We start from the raw sequence: 14,480 nt of genomic DNA on the forward strand, positions 1-14,480 counted from the left end.
AAAAGAAAAGAAAAGAAACTGCCAAACTTCATCCAGCACCCTTTCCTTGCTGCTCCCTGTGTGCGCTTGAGCGTAACAGCCAAACACGATGCCGCTGAAACAGTGAAGCACTAAGTTCCGTACAGCGACTTTTTTTTCACAATGTGTTGCCGTCCTCTCCTCTCACGGGACGTGAAAACGCACGTGGACGAGGAGCTGGTGGACAGCGCGCGGAGTGAGGCAGGGAGTCGCATCTCTGCCTCGAGGAGAGGAGAGGCAGAGAGGCAGACGCCGTGCTGTAAGAGCTACACGGGGGGGGGGGGGGGGGGGGTCTCATTGCCGGTGGACTCGAGCGAAATGAAATAGCTCCCGCGGAGCGAACACACGACAACCTCTATGCTTAACCACCCTAGTTATAACTCGGAGCTTGCTCCATACAGGGTTGACCCGAGGCTGACAGAAGATCAAAATTTAGACTCGAGACAGGACAGACAAACTACGTAGCAACACAACATAAATGCCAACGTACCAGGGAAACTCAAAGCTTTGACACACTAAATGGATCACAGAGGGTTTCTAGTAACTCGAGTCCAAGAAATGAGAAACACTGATTGGGGAAAACCAGGAAAAAGAATAACGAAGCAATCGTCACACACAGTTCGGAACGGAAATTGTGGTCAGTCTGAAAATAATTGAATCCGTAATAGAATCTCCCGAGCTATAAATGTAGTGTTGGCAGAAGAGCCAACACTGTGTTGCTAGAGGAGGCCGAAATGCACGTGTTTAATTACACGCTGACTGGCGCGAGGTCTGGAACAATTAAGGGAATTAATAGTAGCAAATAAAGCACGTAGTTGATATAATACTTAACTTTAATCCGCAATTGTAGAACATCTCTCGTTACTGTACATGCTTCACAATATTAATAATCAAATGCTATGGCGCCTTGCTAGGTCGTAGCAAATGACGTAGCTGAAGGCTATGCTAACTATCGTCCCGGCAATTGAGAGCGTAATTGTCAGTGAACCATTGCTATGAACGTCGGCTGTACAACTGGGGCGAGTGCCAGGACGTCTCTCTAGACCTGCCGTGTGGTGGCGCTCGGTCTGCGATCACTGACAGTGGCGACACGCGGGTCCGACGTATACTAATGGACCGCGGCCGATTTAAAGGCTATAAAAGCTGCTACCAGAATGTACACAATAATAAATGCCCATAGGCCAACTAATGATATAATAAGAAAGAACACAGAGAAGATGTGAATGAATTTTGGGAGCTTTTAGATCAGACGAAAACACACACAAATACACTCCTGGAAATGGAAAAAAGAACACATTGACACCGGTGTGTCAGAGCCACCATACTTGCTCCGGACACTGCGAGAGGGCTGTACAAGCAATGATCACACGCACGGCACAGCGGACACACCAGGAACCGCGGTGTTGGCCGTCGAATGGCGCTAGCTGCGCAGCATTTGTGCACCGCCGCCGTCAGTGTCAGCCAGTTTGCCGTGGCATACGGAGCTCCATCGCTGTCTTTAACACTGGTAGCATGCCGCGACAGCGTGGACGTGAACCGTATGTGCAGTTGACGGACTTTGAGCGAGGGCGTATAGTGGGCATGCGGGAGGCCGGGTGGACGTACCGCCGAATTGCTCAACACGTGGGGCGTGAGGTCTCCACAGTACATCGATGTTGTCGCCAGTGGTCGGCGGAAGGTGCACGTGCCCGTCGACCTGGGACCGGACCGCAGCGACGCACGGATGCACGCCAAGACCGTAGGATCCTACGCAGTGACGTAGGGGACCGCACCGCCACTTCCCAGCAAATTAGGGACACTGTTGCTCCTGGGGTATCGGCGAGGACCATTCGCAACCGTCTCCATGAAGCTGGGCTACGGTCCCGCACACCGTTAGGCCGTCTTCCGCTCACGCCCCAACATCGTGCAGCCCGCCTCCAGTGGTGTCGCGACAGGCGTGAATGGAGGGACGAATGGAGACGTGTCGTCTTCAGCGATGAGAGTCGCTTCTACCTTGGTGCCAATGATGGTCGTATGCGTGTTTGGCGCCGTGCAGGTGATCGCCACAATCAGGACTGCATACGACCGAGGCACACAGGGCCAACACCCGGCATCATGGTGTGGGGAGCGTTCTCATACACTGGCCGTACACCACTGGTGATCGTCGAGGGGACACTGAATAGTGCACGGTACATCCAAACCGTCATCGAACCCATCGTTCTACCATTCCTAGACCGGCAAGGGAACTTGCTGTTCCAACAGGACAATGCACGTTCGCATGTATCCCGTGCCACCCGACGTGCTCTAGAAGGTGTAAGTCAACTACCCTGGCCAGCAAGATCTCCGGATCTGTCCCCCATTGAGCATGTTTGGGACTGGATGAAGCGTCGTCTCACGCGGTCTGCACGTCCAGCACGAACGCTGATCCAACTGAGGCGCCAGGTGGAAATGGCATGGCAAGCCGTTCCACAGGACTACATCCAGCATCTCTACGATCGTCTCCATGGGAGAATAGCAGCCTGCATTGCTGCGAAAGGTGGATATACACTGTACTAGTGCCGACATTGTGCATGCTCTGTTGCCTGTGTCTATGTGCCTGTGGTTCTGCCAGTGTGATCATGTGATGTATCTGACCCCAGGAATGTGTCAATAAAGTTTCCCCTTCCTGGGACAATGAATTCACGGTGTTCTTATTTCAATTTCCAGGAGTGTAGAAATCACACCGTGATTGTAATTGGAGATTTCAATGCCCTGTTAAGAAGGGAAAAGAGATATAGAGAGACAATAGGAAAATGGCCAGCACAAAGACGAGCAAATAAGAATGGCATGAGACTGGTGAAATTCATCAGAAACTATGACATGATCTCACAGTCAACGTACTTCGAGAGAAGACAAAATAAGCTCAAAACTTTGAGACATTCAGCCTGGAAAAACAAGAATGTCATCTGGATCATGTCTGTATGGATAAAAATTACCACAAGGAAATCCATAATGAGAAAGTTCTCAGAGGGAGAGATATTGGATAAGATCATTGCATGACAAAAACAAACATTAAATTCACATCTCTGACAAATAAAAAAATCTACCCCATATGAAAGAGAAGTTACGACCCTCAGGAATTCAGAAGTAACAAGTAATACGGAGAACAAACAAGTAAGATAAAAATAACAGATGATCCAGTGGAAATAGTTCCCCAGTTGAAACAAATAGCTGAACAGGTAGCTCCGATAAACCCAAGAAAGAAACACCAATAGTGGAACGGTGATTGTAATACAACAGTGGTAGATAGACACCAAGCGTTGTTAAGGCATCAGAGTAATAAAACAGAAGAATCGGACTTAGATTTCACAGAACAAAGAAATATAACCCGAAAAATAATAAAACGGTTTATATGCCGTATGCAAAACGTACTGTACACTTCTAATGATAGGGAAAAATAGCGAGAAAACAAACTGAGGGGATTAGTAGAAAATATTTAGCAGACAAATAGAAAGATATGATCCTCCGACATTAATGTCAAAGAATAAAAATAATAAGATGGCCCCCAGCGGTAGAAAAATACAGAAATTTCAACAGAAACGTTTCTCGTATATACTCCTATTAGAACACCATCAGAGAATATAAACCCGCCCACAATGCGTGAAGTTTACAAAGCTTTGAAAGAGCTCAAAAACTTCAAAGCAAGTGCAGAACATCAAACATTTGCGAAACTTTGGAAATATGCAGCAGAACCAGTGAAGATATTATAACACCAATACACAGTAAAAGTCTGGAGCAAAGAAGAGATACCAGAATAATGGACTACAGCTGTAATCCATCCATTGTTTAAAAAGGGAACAAATCAAATCCAGACAATTATAGAGGAATTTACCTTTTGTATATAACATGTAAAGTCGTGTCAACAATTCTTTACAATCGTTGTGAGGATCATCTTGAGAAGGAACTAAGAAAACAGCAAGGAGGATTTAGACCCTGGAGAAGCTCCCAAGAAAGGATAAGCACTTTGATATTGGGAATGGATTACTACAGAAGAAAACAAAAACAAGTCATAACCTTTGTAAACTCCAAAAAAGCTTATGATTGTATCCACAAATCTTCAAAGATGAAGATACTAAGGAATTTCAATCTCCATCCCAACTTAAACTATTATGAAGTTAACTCTAACAAACACCAAATCTAAGGTGAAGTTCAGAGGAGGGTTAAGACAGGGGAGATGGTTCATCGCCATTACTTTTCAGCTGTGGTCTGGAATACGTGATGAAGGAGTGGTACAAAGAATATCCCAAAAACATAAAATTTGAAACCGGGAAATACGAAATAAACTTAAATTGTTTGGAATTTGCAGATGATTTATCATCATTAGCTAATAACATCGAGATGCCAGAAATTATATAACAAGCCTACAAAATATAGCACAAAAATAGGGGTCCAGATTTTCGTAAGAGTGGGATAGTGCAAGCAACTCCTCTAGTAATCAACCACATAACGGCAAGCAACAGGAAAGTAAAAATAGTGAAACTATTTAAATACGTAGGAGAAATTTTAATTACAAAACTTGGACGAGAAACCCGCATGCAAGAAAGAAGTACCAAAATGTTAAAAGTTCAAAAATTAACGTGGTCTACATGTCCACATGCGTAACAATCAAAACTAAATTAAGACATTACAAGACAAGACGGCTGTTCAACAAGAGGCGAGATACGGAAGTAAATCTCAAAGTCCCTCGGAAAAATGGAATCGCGAAAACCCCAAAAGTAGAGAGAAAAATAACTATAACAAGCATTAATAAGAAATATCAAAAAGATGTAAAAGGATGACAGTGCTAAATGAAGTGGTGTACGGCGAACTGGAGCCACTGCATACAAAATACGGAAAAAGGGGTCTCTTTCTATTGTCACGTCATAGGGACACCAAAAAGCAGACTAGCAAGAAAAATCGTAGAGAAACTTTGGAACGTGAAAGCAACATGTGGGTTAGATAAAGGAAATAAGGGCGGATGTGAAAAAGCTAGAATTAACTCTCGACTATCTGCAAAAGATAACATAAAATTTAAAGAAACTGAGAAACAGGAAACTAAGACTTAAACAAAAAATAGACCAACGGCAAAGAATAAGAAGGGGATTTATAGCTGTACAGATGTGGAACGATAGAAAACATCAAACGAATGGAAAGATACTGGGCAGTTCGGAAAGAAAATGGCAGACTGAAGTGGTCCAATGAGTCCGTAAAAGAAGAAGAAGGCGTACGTCGTAGTAGTACAAGTTGTTTCAAAGCAGCAGGAAGTCGAGAACGCTTCGTGTCAGCTAAGCTTTGTTATAAAAAAATGACAGGAAACTGATTATCTGTAGTTAAAGGCTTCCCGTGTTTGATGCTTTTAGTCTTATAACTCGTGAGCAATGAATGTGTACGACAGAACGATGATCTACAAAAAGCGCGTCGTTTTGTTTCAATCTGTCACAGATGAACAGGAAGTAATGACATTTGTAGATGCGAATACGTAGACCTAGCTGCCATATCGACGCTGTGCTGTCGATTATAGCGTCGTGAACTGTTCAGAGAGGGGTAGCAGGTTTGCGTCCACCTCCTTCCAAATTTTTTCACCTTTTGTTTTCTAAAAGCTTCTTATTAATTCAGTAGAAGTACTATCTGCAGTAGTGAATATTATTTATTATAAATTATGTATATGCTGCAGTTCTTGTTGCAGAGGCGAATGGCTAGAACGTTTCTCCAGTGACCAGAAAACTCAACGTGACTGCCAGCCTATGTCGGCAGGTAAACACGAGTCACGCCCTGGAAGCGTTTCCTATGACGAAACTTTGTGTAAAGTACAGGTACCGGGTGGTTATAATTAAATGCAGCTACTCACGGAGATCCAGTGTGGGCTGTCATTGTCGTACGGCAGCGGAAACTTGGTACATGTGCTAACAGGTTAATGTGGAGCTGACTTATGCTGGAAAAAATTGGTTCCGATTTTGGTGACCAAGTGCAGATCTGGTGGCACTGTGCACTGCTTTTATGCCGGTGTCGCATCCACGCTGTCGTTTGACAAGTCTTAAGGCGAGCGAGAAGAGAGGCTGGTGACCGGCAGCAGGTACAGACTGACCGCAGGGTGGGCGCGGTGCGGCCCGCGGAAGAGGCCGGCGTCCAGTCCTGGTGGAAGCTGCTACTCTGCTAGGTCGCTAGTGTCGGTGCCCGAGCACTGCGCGTCCAAAGGAAACTTTTGTGCTGTCTATTACACTAGCACGCGTACAAGATCCTCAAACCTCATAGTCCGCAGCAGCGTCGTCAATTTTATGTTCTTTTTCGGACACGGGGCGCGCCCGACATGTCGCCGGACAACAGTCTGTGGGGTGACGCCGCACGTTTTGCACTACGGGCTGCGGTGCGATGTTCGGATGCTGTGGGACGGCGTGCTGTGCACCGAGAGCCGCTGCACTGCGGACTCGGTGCGTGCTTCCTCGAAGAGCCACGGGCACCGTGACGTCTGCGCCATATCAGGATCTCCACGTGGCTGCTGTTGCGTGGAAACACTGTTTTCGTGCAAGATGGGACAACACGTCATTAGTGGGAGGTCTGCTTAATGCAACCTTCAACGAACGTCTAGAGATGGGACGTTTCCCAGATGAGCGGCCCGCAACATCAGCTGATCTGAATCCGTGTGACTTTAGGTAGGCTCTGAGGAAATACAAAAGAACTCCTTTACCAGGGACAACTGATGTAACGGCCAGTATAAAGGGACACATTGCTCAGATTCCGCCGGAAATTCTGCGAGAGACTGTCGATCACAGCGTTTCACGGATGCACCATCTCGTCGACGTCTCCGGTGATCGTACCGAAGAAACTGTCTAAGCGGCGCTTAATATTTGAATCCACATTACGTCTTTCTCAATTGTTTCACCTTTTCTGCCCGCACCCCGTTCCTAATCCATTACACACGGAAAAATTTCTATACGTCTTCGTTGTGTTCACACCTTCAACTGCTGGCCAAACTAGGAAATAATTTTTTTGGAGCGTAAATCGGTTCCGCTTTAATGCATTAGCATATCTCCCAGCTTCCGTGCCGTACGGTAATTATAGCCCACACTGGACCTCTGTAAGCAGCTACACTTTAATAATTATAACGACTCGGTACTTATCTCTCGGTTTTATAGATTCGTTCATATTTGTACCTTGCCGGTAAATACTCCTCCTGTCTCATTCGATGACGCGAGCAACTTTGGGAAAAAAAGAAAACCTTTTGCGTTCAAACCAAATTACGAAACGAATCTCGATCTTGAAATCTGTGTGATGAAGTACGTTACCTGAGAGTGACGCTAGTCAATGCAACATCGAGAATATGGGTATTATGCAGGTAGAAACCGACCTTTTTTTTTTCCTTTATTGTAATTTTAAACACCTATACAGGCGGGCTGTCAGCAGCATAGTACGCTGCTCTTCAGCCTTAAGTGGAACAATAAACAGGACAGAGAGGTGATATATACAATACAAAAAACGGCGGGAAAAAAATGGAGATACAAAAAAAAAAAACAATAAACAAGAAGCCGTTCACGTTGGATGAAAAAAAAACACTAACACTTGGAGACGCGGCGCACAAAACACGGAGAACGGCGACGGCACATGTGAACAGTTGAGTTGTAACTGCACGAAACACAAAACGATGCACACACACTAAACACTGATGCCGATGATCTCCGGCGCGTGAATGTTCACTGAGCGTGTACGAGTCCGGGGACCTGCCAAGAGAGGAGGTGGAGGAGGAGGAAGGGGAAATGGGAGAGGGGAGAGCAGAGATGCCATGGGCAAAGGAGAGAGGGGGAGGGAGGAAGAGGGAGGGGAAGCCCGGGGGAGAGGGTAGGAGGGAGGGGAGAAAGGAAAGAGAAGGGAAGGGAAAGGGGGGAGGGAGGGTGCCTAAAGGAAAGGACACAGGAGGTGGGGGGGGGGGGGGAGGATCAAAGTTGATAGGAGGGGTAGATGCGGGGGAGGAGGACATCATCAGGGAGGGGGAGCTGGCGGAAGCCACCTTGGGAGAGGGTAAGGAGGGTTGAGAGATGGAGACCGGGTGGGACATGGGGTGGGTGAGGATCGGGGAGACGAGCGGGTGAGGAGGGTCGAGTTTACGGGAGGTGTACAGGATCCGTATCCTTTCAAGGAAAAGGAGGAGGTGGGGGAAGGGGATGAGATCATACAGGATCCGCGTGGGGGAGGGGAGACGGATGCGATAGGCGAGGCGGAGAGCATGTCGTTCAAGGATTTGGAGGGATTTATAAAAGGGAGGGGGGGCGGAGATTCAAGCCGGATGGGCATAACAAAGGATAGGGCGGATGAGGTATTTATAGGTGTGGAGGATGGTGGAGGGGTCCAGACCCCACGGACGGCCGGAGAGGAGCTTGAGGAGATGGAGTCGGGAGCGTGCCTTGGCTTGGATTGTCCGGAGGTGGGGAGTCCAGCAGAGGCGACGGTCGAGGGTGACGCCAAGGTACTTAAGGGTGGGAGTGAGGGCGATAGGACGGCCATAGATGGTGATGTAGAAATCAAGGAGGCGGAAGGAAGGGGTGGTTTTGCCTACAATGATCGCCTGGGTTGTGGAGGGATTGACCTTGAGCAACCACTGGTTGCACCAAGCGGTGAACCGGTCAAGATGGGATTGGAGAAGGTGTTGGGAGCGCTGTAGGGTGGGGGCAAGGGCAAGGAAGGCGGTGTCATCGGCAAACTGGAGAAGGTGGACGGGGGCTGACGGCGGCATAGAAACCGACATTAGACAGTATACTTTAAGTACAGTGACTTTGAAACCGAAAATGGGATGACAGCTCAGTCGGGTTAAAGAATAACTTGCATTAGTATGCATCCGAGGTGGCTGTACAGCGTTATGTACTCTTGCTGCACCGTTGACGAGTCCAGAATCTTCTTCGACAATGGCTCATAGAGTTAACGCACCTGTTTTAAGCGCGTCCATTGTGGTAAAGAAACTGTGTGATTTACACATTAGGTGCAGTCACGAACTGCAGCTGGAGAGCGCTGCGCTCGCAAATCGTGTTCCGTGGTCGTTTGAGAGCGACCGGCAGCCACGGCGGACAAATTTGTGAGCGCGGCTGAACGGTCGTGTATTCTACAAGTACAGAGAAAGAATTAAAGTAGAAAGGAGTCGCTACGGTAATGTCGACTGGAAATAGGGGGTGTTGCAGTTCCCCTGTTTCTGTACGCCACATGTAAACAAGAACGAGAGCACCTGAGAATTCGCTGCGCGAGGACCAGGTGGAAGCGGAGGTGACGCGCGGCGCATGCGCAGGCAGCCGGTGGGGCGCTCGCCTCTCTTATCGAGCAGCGGGGCTCCCCTCCCCTCCACTCGCCGCCCGACCAACCGCCCCCCCCCCCCCCCCCCCCCCCCCCCCCCCCCCGCTAGACCCATGGCTGCCTCGCCTGCTGGCTCTCCGCCGCCTTCCGCCAGTCGCCACGCAGCGCGTCGCCGTGGTCGCTCGGCTCGGCAGCGGCGGACGTGACGCGGCGCGACGTTACGGGACGCGGCGCGGTGTGCGGTCGCGGGTGCTGTGCGCGCGCGTGTGTGCGGGTGTGTATAAGTGCGAGTGTGTGCCGGCATGGAGACGGGCCCCGGCTGATTGCAGCCGACTGTGCAGTGCTGAGCGTGTGGTGTGTGTAGCGAACCGCTGCTTCCATTTCCTCGTTGTGCACCACCAGGGGAAAAGAAACAGCCGAGTGTGGATACGTACCTCGAGGAGCGGACACCGGCCGGCGCTGCTATGCGGAGAATAAGCGGTAAGTGGCTGCTGGTGTGTGGCGCGCGCCGCCAGCCAAGCCCGCCGCCGCGTGCGCTCGCCGAATCTTTCTGGTGGGTGCTTCGACGCGGCGTCAGTGAGGGCGTGTGCTCATACACGTTTCCCTCATTAGCGAGAGCCAAGCGCTGCTGTCGTTGTACGAAGCACTTGTCATTCGTTGTCAAACAGATCCTCCTCTAACAACTTAACTGTACCGTTGTCAGTAACCGATCACTCCACCACCTCGGCTTGGTGCTCGCAAATGGGAGCCATCTGATGCTCTTACGAGTGTCAGAAGAGGCTGACTGGATCGTTGACGCCTTTTGTCCAAAATTTCATCGAGGAAAGTCGTTCAGATACGTTTAGGGAGTGAAAAACGTCGGCCATTGTTATATCCGTGGCATATTTCGTGGAGGTCCGTATTGCTGACTGCGATATTGACGTGTCGAATTTGCACAATTTCACCAGATACCGACAGCGGGTGGCTGTTAGCACGAGCCGTTTGGACAGACAAACGTAAAAAGAAATGTATTCCGAATATCTGAACGTGCACTGTAAATAAACAATTACTGGTTACGTAATTATATTAATATCCAAAACAACTTAAAGATTTGCAGAAAAAAAGAAAAGAATCCTCTGATTTCGTAGCGGTACGGGCGCAGTAGATTGCTTGCCAATGCTTTAAAGGCGGTTGGCAGCCATTCCTGCTGAGTGAAAGTCGCGAGGCATTGCGCAATTGAAAGAGGTGAGGAACAGCGGCTGTTCCGGAACAGCTAGCGTCTCGTGACAAAGGCGGCGGACCAGGTAGCAGAGAAGCAGGCGCGAGGTGAGTCTGCGAGTAGGTCGCCGGCACGCAGTCGGCAGGGGCGCTTCCGAAGCACAGCAGCTGGCGGGCGCACGCAGCTACAGCTGCAGCTACGTGCACCAGGGCCGGCCGCAGCTGCGCCGCGCCGCGCCGCTCGCGTAAACGTCGTGCAACACGGTCAGACTTTCGGGGACGTCCTAGAGAATCCTTAACAAGGGGAAAGCACAGATGGAACGAACTCGCAGGCACACGTCGCTAGCAGCTTTCTTCGCTTCGTTAAAACAGTTTCCGTGGAAACAGAAAAATTAGCACAGGTCGTTAATTGCCAATACGCAGCAGCTGCGCGATATCCGAAACTTAATCTGTTTCGAGACGTTTCGTCGGCGTCAAGTCCGTAGCGGTAATTCATCTTGAAATTAATTCTCCTCCGTGAGTTAAAACCACACAAAGACGATTATGAAAGCAGGGCTTAGATTTTAGTTTGTTTTTAACTTTACTCCGGATTTCCTTAAGATACTACAAACGAGTTAATACAGTCCCTACAACAGTATAACACTTGTAATTAAGAAGATTATGCAGCAACCTTTAGAAGACAAATTATGCATTACTCGCGAGATCTTGTTCCATAAATTTAGAAAACGGTTATACCGGGAAGACTATGCGATACGATTCTATTGCCGCGGCAGTCAGGGTCGCGGAAAGGAATAACGTACAGGAGTCGTCGTATTAGGGCTTTGACACTGGCATCGCAACGAATCGAGTAAAGCAGCTAAGCTCGGACAGCCACGAGGTATGTACCCACTGCCACGCACACTGCACTCGCTTGCGGAGTGCAGGCGCGTGTACAGCAGCTGTAGAAAAGCGACGTGCTGGGTTTGGAGCGCGGATGCTGCTGTCACCGCGGTGTTTTGTGTCGTGCTGTTGCGTCAGTGCGTGCGTGTGTTACGGCAACAGGCTGGTCTGACACGTACGGTGTGGAACCGTATTACACCAGAGGGTAGGGCGTGAACGCCGGAATGCCTACAGACGTGTGGCTGCTCATTTCAGTTAGTGTGTGTCACAAGAAATACAGTCTGTACAACCTAAGAAAAGATCGTGCTAAATTTTATTAAATGTTATACTTTACACACTGTTTAACAACACGGTGTACAGCCTGTTACTGCCGTGTCCGTCGCTGTAGCAGTAGGCCCGCCACGTCGGCCGGCACGCTTTTTGTAGACGGGTTCGAGTATAAGACGCTGACTGAGTGTTCAGTATTCACTCCAGCTATTCATGTAAGGGGGACAGGACTTCAAACGAGCCGATTCGGAGCAGCAGAGGCACCACAGGACGTCTTAATTTCCACTATCTATACTTTCACAAATATATTCACAAGACTGTCACCACGACCAGGAAGAACTTAGGATGCACACTCATAGCAGTGTAAGTTCAAAAACGTAACAAAATAATGTTTTTACATGTGAAATTTCATAATTTTTGTCACTTACTATTGCCTGCATTTGTTGCTATAGGTACACTTTTCTTCATAAAAAAATGGTTCAAATGGCTCTGAGCACTATGGGACTTAGCATCTGAGGTCATCAGTCCCCTAGAACTTAGAACTACTTAAACCTAACTAACCTAAGGACATCACACACATCCATGCCCGAGGCAGGATTCGAACCTGCGACCGTAGCAGCAGCGCGGTTCCGGACTGAAGCGCCTAGAACCGCTCGGCCACAACGGCCGGCCTTTTCTTCATAACTAATAGAGATTATTCGATGAATTTTCCACACAAACTGCTTAATGCAAAACTCTAGATTTTTCCAAACTTATTAAAAAGTGTGGTAAAAATTGACATAATTAACTATAAAATTTGAGCTTTTTCTAAACATAAAGTTTAAAGTGTAACAGCTAATTCATTTTTTCGCATATTAAATACTCTGGAGTTTCATACAGTTGTAAGTATGGTTTGTATGCTGTGCAAAATTCATCGAAGAATCTCTCTTACTTATGAAGAAAAGTGTACCTATAGCAACAAATGCAGCCAATAGTAAGTGAAAAAAAGATGAAATTTCACATGTAAAAACATTGTTTTGTTAAGTTTTTGAACTTGCACTGCTATGAGTGTGCATCCTGAATCCTTCCTGGTCATGCTGACAGGCGTTTGTGAATTTATTTGTGAAAGTATAGATAGTGGCAATGAAATGTCCTGTGGTACCTCTCCTGCTCCAGTCGGCCAGTTTGACGTCCTGCCCCCCTTAACTAAACTGACTGTGGATATGCCAATTTCCACCATTTGTCTATAAGGGTACTTGAGGCAGTCGAACCGTACTGACATACAGGAGTAATATCATCAGTGGGGTTGATTCACTCCCCCCCTTCCTTTTCATTGGTCCAGACGAGTTTTTTCTGGCGCTTGCGCACACGCTCCTGGGCATTTTTCAAAAAGCTTGTCCTCGACTGTAGTTGTGGTTGTACTTGGTGTGTGGAGCAGTGCTCACTGGCAGGTGACACGTGTGGTGGGTGTAAGGAGAGCTCCGACAGTCGTGTGAGTGAGTGTTGCCTAGTGGAGCGACTCCCTTCTTTTCGCGGTCTGACAACGGTGAACTGCAGAGAAGAACGGCGCAAGAGCCGATGCCTGCGTGACTGGGGAGCGCACCACACGAGGAATCGACGGCAACACCAGTGATGTGTTGCTCGTCGGAACCCATTGTCCCACTTTCGACAGTCACGAAGGTGAAGAGCATGTCAGTGCTGATCTGTAGGCAGGTTGATAAGACTGTATTTTCTACCATGCCACGCTTTCTTCCCCGAAAAAAGTTTCACTGTGTGTTTGATTTCTACAAGTGACTTTGCTCCGCTGCAGTCAGTTTCATTCTCAGGAAGATGTGAAGCTAGTTTTTACCTGCTTTTTTAAATAGATACATTGTCGTTTATTTTTGGAGGATGTGGGTGTTGCAATATTCAGTCTCGATACGACAGCTCTGTGTCTGCTAATCCTTGTATCCGTTTTCACGTGAGCTCCCCAACGTCTTGCCGGTGGCGGCAGAGATCAGACGTCGGATGTGAGGGCTGCGGAGGGCTATCGTTACCTTTCTCCTTTCATCGCGGACCCACACGCTACTGAATGATAGATCATTAAAAAAAATCGAACATTACTTGAGTATGGTACGGCAGCTGTTGCTGAGCTATTAAGAAGCCAGTGCAAGACACGTCATCAGAGTCAGACCCTCGCCTGTTGTCGAAGTCCGCGACCCGCGGCGCGCGGCACGGCAGCTGGGTACGCCGCGGCGCAGGAAGCTGCTCCAGCCCACATCCCTAACACCGACTGTACTGCTCTGTGTGCGCAAATGACCACGGTATCCTCACACTCTATACTAGTTGTACTATGCAGCGTTCTTCGGATGTTCGCCATTACTCTTGTCATCGGCCGCTATCGGATTATTTCCCCTCGTCTCTTCGATTCATCCTGCTACCAGTCACTATACCGAGTGCAGATTTTGTGTCCAGTATTTCTAAATTCCCGTACGGTCCTCTGGCGATGCCAGGCAACACCGCCTGTCTACAGCGGGATTACTTGCAACCGGCAGGCGTCGCCCGCGCTCCGTGGCGCCGCAGCGCGCGCCCCCGTGCTTTCTAAACGAGTGACGACGAGGCGAGCCGCTCTTCCCAGGTCGGCGGTCACTACTGAAGGGTCACTCCAACCAGTGTTTTGTCACGCGCTCATTTCCTTAATGTTGCTCCAAATTTTGTCGGCCTAGTGTTTGGTTTTCATAAAACTAATTTTCTGGGCTTTTTGTAGAGTAAACGATGAACAGTTTTTAACTTATTTCTCTTGTTCGTTTTTAGAGGCCGTTGTAAAATAATGAAATGTAGTTTCTGGTTTTGTCAAAATTAATTGCTGACAGAAGCTTAGACCGAAATTC

At 48.3% G+C, this 14,480-nt stretch overlaps 1 protein-coding gene across 1 annotated transcript in view; it reads left to right on the top strand.

Annotated features, from left to right (window-relative positions):
- Positions 1 to 9,475: 9,475 nt before the first annotated feature.
- The window catches only part of LOC124596493 (caskin-2), a 967,843-nt gene continuing 962,838 nt past the window's right edge, over positions 9,476 to 14,480 (top strand). Inside the window, exon 1 of the mRNA XM_047135646.1 lies at positions 9,476 to 9,768. The gene's annotated coding sequence lies outside the window, so the exon portion shown is untranslated. The remainder of the gene's footprint in view (positions 9,769 to 14,480) is intronic.

This window comes from Schistocerca americana, chromosome 2 (genome assembly GCF_021461395.2).
Source record: "Schistocerca americana isolate TAMUIC-IGC-003095 chromosome 2, iqSchAmer2.1, whole genome shotgun sequence".
Lineage (NCBI taxonomy): Eukaryota > Metazoa > Arthropoda > Insecta > Orthoptera > Acrididae > Schistocerca > Schistocerca americana.